The sequence below is a fragment of the Propithecus coquereli genome, unplaced genomic scaffold (assembly GCF_000956105.1).
Source record: "Propithecus coquereli isolate 6110/MARCELLA unplaced genomic scaffold, Pcoq_1.0 Scaffold84, whole genome shotgun sequence".
Classification (NCBI taxonomy): domain Eukaryota; kingdom Metazoa; phylum Chordata; class Mammalia; order Primates; family Indriidae; genus Propithecus; species Propithecus coquereli.
Genome location: NW_012154618.1, coordinates 5,921,317 through 5,928,274, shown reverse-complemented (window position 1 = coordinate 5,928,274; position 6,958 = coordinate 5,921,317). Strand labels below are relative to the sequence as shown.

The following is a 6,958-nucleotide window of genomic DNA, read 5'->3' as shown; positions in this document are numbered from 1 at the left end:
AGCATTATGCACAATAGCCAAGATTTGGGTCTATGAATGGATGAATGGATAAAGAAAATGTAGTATATATACACAATGGAATATTATTCAGCCATAAAAAAGAATGAAATCCTGTCATTTGCAACAACAGGGATGGAACTGGAGGCCATTATGGTAAATGAAATAAGACAAGCACAGAACGACAAATATCCCATGTTCTCACTCGTATGTGGGAGCTAAAAATTAAAACAATCTCCTGGAGACAGAGAGTAGAATGATTGTTACCAAAGGCTGGGGAAGGTAGCAGGGAGGCAGAGGATAAAGTGAGATGGTTAATGAGTGCAAAAATAGATAGAATGAACAGGTCTGGTATTTGATAGTATAACAGGGTGACTATAGTCAACAATAAGTTATTGTATATTTTGAAATAACTAAAAGTGGAATTATAAAGAAATTATAAATGCTTGAGGTGATGGATAACCCAGTTACCCTAATTTGATTATTATACATTTGATTATTCTACATTGTATGCCTATATCAAAATATCACATGCATCCCATAAATATATATAACTATTATGTACCCATAATAATTAACAATAAAAATTGTAAACATACTGCCTGGTACAGCAGATATCTAAAGATAATTACAATGTAGCTTTACCCTGCTGTAGAACTGATCACGTACTTATGTCAAATGGAAACTAGTAAGTTTGCTTTTTCCATTCTTGTAGTAAGGCCTTTTATAAATTAAACTTTATTTTTAGATAATTGTAGATTCACGCACAAGAGATGTGCTCAGGAGGAAAGGAGTGGGTGTGGTTATTAAAGGGCAACACGATACACATGATAAAATAAATGAATACAAGCAAAACTGGGAAAATCTGAATAAATTAGTAGATTGTATCAATGTCAATGTCCTAATTGTGATATACTACAGTTTTACAAGGTGTTACTATTGGGGAGAACTGAGTAAAACTATAGTTGAACACATCTCTCCACCTCTCAAACACAATCCTCCTTAACCTCTGACAACCACTAATCTGTTCCCCACTTCTATAATATTGTCATTTGAAGAATATTATATAAATGGAATCACATAGTGTGTAACCTTTTGGGATTAGCTTTTTTCACCCAGCATAATTCACTGGGTATTTATTCAGCCTCTTGAGTGTATGAGCAATTCATTCCTTTTTATTGCCAGGTAATATTCCATAGTATGGATATACCACAGTTTAATCTTTACCTGTTGAACATCTGAATTGTTTCCAGTGTTTGGCAATTATAAATAAAGCTAGTATAAAGATTTGTATGCAGATTTTTGTGTGAATATAAGTTTTTCTTTCTCTGGGTTAAATGACCAGGTGTACAATTGCTGGGTCCTACTGTACTTGCATTTTTAAGAAAATGCCAAACTATTTGCCACAGTGGCTGTAACGTTACATTATCACTAGCAATGTATGATCCAGTTTCTCAGTTCTTTTTAATTGTGGTAAAATACATATCACATAAAACTTACCATTTTAACCATTGTAAAATGTACAATTCTGCAGCATTTAACACATTCACACAATGTTGTGCAGCCATCACCACTATCTACAACCAGCACTTTGTCATAACCCCAAACAGAATCCCAGTACCCATTAAGCAGTTACTGCCCATTCTGCTCTCCCCCCAGTCCCTGGCAACCACCAATTTGCTTTTGGTCCACATGGATTTGCCTATTCTGGTTATTTCATGTAAATGAAATCATATAATATGTGAACTTTTCTATCTGGCAGCTGTTACTTACCATTGTTTTTGAGGTCCTTCATGTTGTAGCATGTATCAGTATTTCATTTCTGTTAAGGCTGAATAATATTTCATTGTGGATATACCACATTTTGTTTATCCATTCATCCAGTGATGGACATTTGGGTTGCTTCTTTCTTCTGGCTATTTTGCATAATGCTACTATGAACATTTGTGTACAAGTTTTTGTTTGCCCATGTTTAATTATTTTGGTTATATACCTAGAAATGAGTTAAATTTCAAATAAGGTATGAAACTTAGGTCAAGGTTCTTTTTTTTCTTTTGAAACAGAGTCTCACTCTTTTGCCCTGGCTGGAATGCTGTGGCGTCAGCCTAGCTCACAGCAACCTCTCACTCCTGGGCTCAGGTGATCTCCTGCTTCAGCCTCCCGAGTACCTGGGACTGCAGGCATGCGCCACCATGCCCGGCTAATTTTTTTTTTTTCTATTTTTAGTTGTTGGCTAATTTCTTTCTATTTATAGTAGAGACGGGGTCTCGCTCTTGCTCAGGCTGGCCTCGAACTCCTGAGCTCAAGCAATCCACCTGCCTCGACCTCCCAGGGTGCTAGGATTACAGACGTGAGGTTGTACAGGTTCATTTTTGAACCTTAGAGTCTGTGGATGTACAATTGCGTGAGTGCCATTTTTGAAAAGGTTATCCTGGAAGGACCATTTGAAAGAGTGTGTTCATACTTTTGGAGAATCACTAGAATTTCTGTATGTATGCAGAAGTTTTGAAGAAAAGGGAAAGAGTTTTTAACAGCGTTTTGGAATAATTGAATGGGTTTTACTGTGATTTTCTTTATGTTACAAAATCTTAGACTTGCACGTTCCTATTATAGATAAAGCAATTATATTCTCTGTGAAGGAAACACTGAGATGATGATAGAAAGATAAACTAGTAAACATTGAAGAGTTTTATCCCTGGAATGACAGGAAGCCATTTAAGGAGAAAGATGTGATCAGATCAAACTTAAAAAGATGAAATTTAAGAATAACTCTGGTTAGGATGAAATATGGGCTGTAGTTCTGCAAGACGATGCGAAGAGGCCTGCAGAAAGATATTCACACCTGTTTTAAATGAACTCATGTTATTTTCTGTTACTTTGACTCGGAATCTTGGGAAACAACTTGGGATAAACCAACTTTTGATTAATAAAACTGGGACCACTTTGCATATACTTCTTAGGAGTTGTTAAAGTTCTTGTTGAATTTATTCAAGCTCAAGGACCTAAAATCGTAGTCCTGAAACTAGCTGGAGGAGCAAACTGTTTATTTAAAAAAAGTCACTTAAATGCTAGCTTTAGGGGCCTATTGTTAATGCCCTTTTCTTAGTCTTTTTCCCCATCTCCCAGAAAAGAATATATTTATTTTAACATTAGTGTGTGACATAGGCTTGATTTTATAGTATTATTGAAACAATGAACTTCATTGCAAAATACTAGGATAAGACCTCTGTGTAAACTTTTTAGTGCAGAAGATAGTAAATCTACGCATTGAGAAATAACGATCGCTGATACCTCTTTGAAGTTTCACTTTGGAAACCCAGCTTTTCAGACACTTGATATTGTACAGCCTGCTAAGAAATAGTGAGAAATAACTGCTTTGCTTGCCACATAGATCTGTCTGTAAGCTTGTGTTGCCTTTGAAGCAAGCATGAAATTCGCCTGTTCTTTTTCAGAATCCTGTAACTTTTTAATTACAAAGATAATTTATTAAAATGCTTTAACTTACCAATAGGACTACTTAAAATTTCAACATCAAATCTTTAAGCAATATTTGTTCTATATGATATGCTATGTTTATCCTGTTGCTAACTGTGTTCCTTGACACATTGTCATTTCCTTGGGCATATACCTTCCCCAGTGTGCAGAGACGATGTCTTCTGGGAAACTTTCCATCATGATAGGTAGAATCCTTTTCATGGGCTTCTCTAGCTGCTGAGCTTCCAGATGGATTTGAGTCAATGTTCCATTTATACCTGTAGTATAAGGCCTGGCCTTTAGTAAATGCTCAATAAATATTTGTTGAGGGGGGGACCCCTAATACATATTTATCTACAGCAAGTTATTAATATTTTACTGTGAGTACTCTGCATGCTCACCCATTTATTGTATTTCAGACTGATTTAAGGATTTTTCTCTTAAGCAGAGGAATCACATATTTTTATACAGTATAAGCTAATTTATTAGGTTGAGTAAAAATTTTCATAGTCTCTATTGGTAGCATAATCTTCCAGAAAGGTATTTGGTGATCAGGGTCCTATGAGTAACTGTACATACTTGTGATTCATTTTACTTCTTCGTATTTTTTCTGAATTCTGTTTATGTTCAGATAATCTTGTGGATCCTAAATTTTCTCAAGGTTTGAAGTGTAGCAGTTCAGTTTATAGTAGTTGATGCATAAAATTGCAAATAATCATTTGTGCTTATGGTTGGTTGAAGTTCTATATAAAACTCCTGTTGTTCAGCATCTATATATGAAAGAGCACCTAAGTGATGAGCTGCTATTCATATTCTTGTAAGTGCTTAATATAAATTCCCAATTTGTATTACAAATATACAAAACTTTGAAACTTCTTGTATTAAAAAAGCCTACTTTAATAATGGGCTTTTGGAGCTTTAAAAAGGTCAGAGTGTTTTGAGTCATTTCTGATCTGTTTTCCCTTTTTTAAGTGTCATTTCTTCATTCTCTGTAACGTTTTATAAGCTCTAATTGTTGAATATTCATGACAGAATATAGACTAAAAGTCTTAATTCTATAGTGCTCTTTTGTTTTATGATACGTGGAATAGTATAAGTGCCGTGTAAAGTGGTCTAGGAGACAGAAATTGTGGCTTTGGATATTGCCTGCGATTTAAGCAGCGTTGAGTTTTGGCAAGATGTTTAATCCACTGAACCTCCAGTTTACCAACCTCCATCTCATCGTGTAGTTGAGCAAAGATAAAATAAGATTAAAAAGTGTAAGAGCATGGCATAAAGTATAAAGTGTTATATGTACATAATAGGTCATTTATTATTGAAATGGATGATTAGATTTCCTCTTCCTCTTTACTCTTCTAAAAATTCATTCATCATGAAGAGTTACTTCAAGGACCCATTTCACCACATGAAAAGGGTGGTTCCTGCCCCTCCCAAAGCAGAAGCCAAAGCAAAGGCTTTGACTGCCAAGAAGGCAGTGCTGGAAGGCATCCACAGCCACAAAATAAAAGATCTACATGTCACTCGTCTTCTGGTGGCCCAAGACACTGTGGCTCTTAAGGAAGCCCAGATATCCTCAGAAGAGTGCCCCCAGGAGAAACAAGCTTGACCACTATGCCATCAAGTTTCCCCGACCACTGAGTTGGTTGTGAAGAAGGTAGAAGACCACAACACGCTTGTGTTCTTTGAAGATGTCAAGGCCATTAGGCACCAGCTTAAACAGGCTGTAAAGAAGCTCTGCGACATTGATGTGGCCAAAGTCAATACTGTGTTCGGGCCTGATGGAGGGAAGAAGGCACATGTTGGACAGGCTCTTGACTATGATGCTTTGGATGTTACCAACACAGTTAGGATCATCTGAACTGAGTCCAGCTGGCTAATTTTAAATATGTTTTTCACCAAAGAAAGAGTTTTAATGTATTTTCCAGAAATTATTTTTGACAGAATGAGCTTACATTTCCAGGACTTGGATTAATAATACAAGTTTTGGGAGGCGGGTTTAGTCTTATAATTAGTTTGTTTAGGCTAAGTTGGGTCAAGGTAGTGAATTCTCTGAACTTTTGAATTCTGTTGGAGAAGTCTATTATTAGAAACAAATACAGTAACCTCACTGGTTATTACTGTTTAAAAGATGAGAGCAGATATCTCTGGGCACTATCCAAGATTCAGGACCCTAAGAAGAAGGTGGCTTTTGCCTGTTCCCTTCTGGATCTGTCTAGAAAAGTATTGTGCTGGGACTCCGAGGCTCTGAAGAATTTGCAGAGTTGCAGGTCCACAGAAATTACCTCCCTCCTCCCCCTGCATTTAGTTTTCTATATTATGGGAAAAAAATGGAAAAATAATCTTAAATGTTTTACATTTAACTCTCATTATTATGAAATGTTTCTACCCGTCAGATAGTCAGTTGAATAAATACCTTTTTGTAGTTAGATGTTTTTTCTGTTACCCAATTGTTTATATTCAATAAGTTGCTTGAACAAAGTCACTACCTAGAGAGAAACATGTTTTAAGCAAAGCCATCTTTACAATTTTGTTTCCTTTTCTTCTTCCTTGTTTCATATCTTGTATTTTCTACATCCAATTCCAAAGAACAACTAGGGAAAGGGATACACTAATCAGTGGTCTCCTTTTCTCTTGATTAAGGCTTGTACCATGTCACAGTTAAAGGTTGGAGGAAGCATTCCTTTAGTTGGCAGTGCTGTTACTATTTGGTAGGTCAGCGCTACTCAAAGTGTGGGGTCCCATGCCAGTCTGCAGACTATTACCAGTCTGTGACAAGTACAGAATATGACACATTTTTACAAACTTTTCTTATAATTTTATGTTGCCATAACATTTAAATGCATTATTTTGTATTTTACAAAAATATTGGTCCATTACAGATTGGAAAAAGTCTTTTGTCATAGACAATTTAATAAACACTGAGCTAGATGACTTCATCAACTTCTAACACATCCAATCACAGTTGGGATGGGTGGGGAAAGTTAAATGACTTGCTGATGTAGCTGTAGTTGATTAGGTGCTCAGCTTTAGCAAAGCCCAGATGAATTTGTTTCCCAGGCATAAAATCAAGGATTATCCTAAGTATCAGTAATAATCATGATAGTTAAGTGAATCATGGCTTTTCATGTGGCTTCTGAATAACTTTTTGTTTTTTACTTGGAGTTGAAGTACCATCTGCTAAAGTTGAATAGTCTGGCAACTTTAACAGTGTTACATTTTTCCCTAGGAAGTTGTTGAATCATTTGAAAAATTTACTTGTGTTTCTCCCATATGTTGGTAAATTACATTCTTTATAGAATATAGTGGTCATTAAATATGGTCAAAGTTTAGTCTAACATGAGAGCATGAATAAGAAAGGTTAAGATCCACTGACAGTATTCACTAATTGTGAAAATTTGCCGTCTATATGTGACATTTTACTTTTGGATATTTTGATTGTTGCTGCCATAAAAAGGCTGTTGATGACATTAACATGATTGAACCATAA

At 35.7% G+C, this 6,958-nt stretch overlaps 1 protein-coding gene and 1 pseudogene across 3 annotated transcripts in view; both read left to right on the top strand.

Annotated features, from left to right (window-relative positions):
• The window catches only part of ADD3 (adducin 3 (gamma)), a 143,593-nt gene that overhangs the window by 104,550 nt on the left and 32,085 nt on the right, over positions 1-6,958 (top strand). The gene's annotated exons all lie outside the window — the stretch shown is intronic.
• LOC105825986 lies at positions 4,844-5,329 on the top strand (annotated as a pseudogene).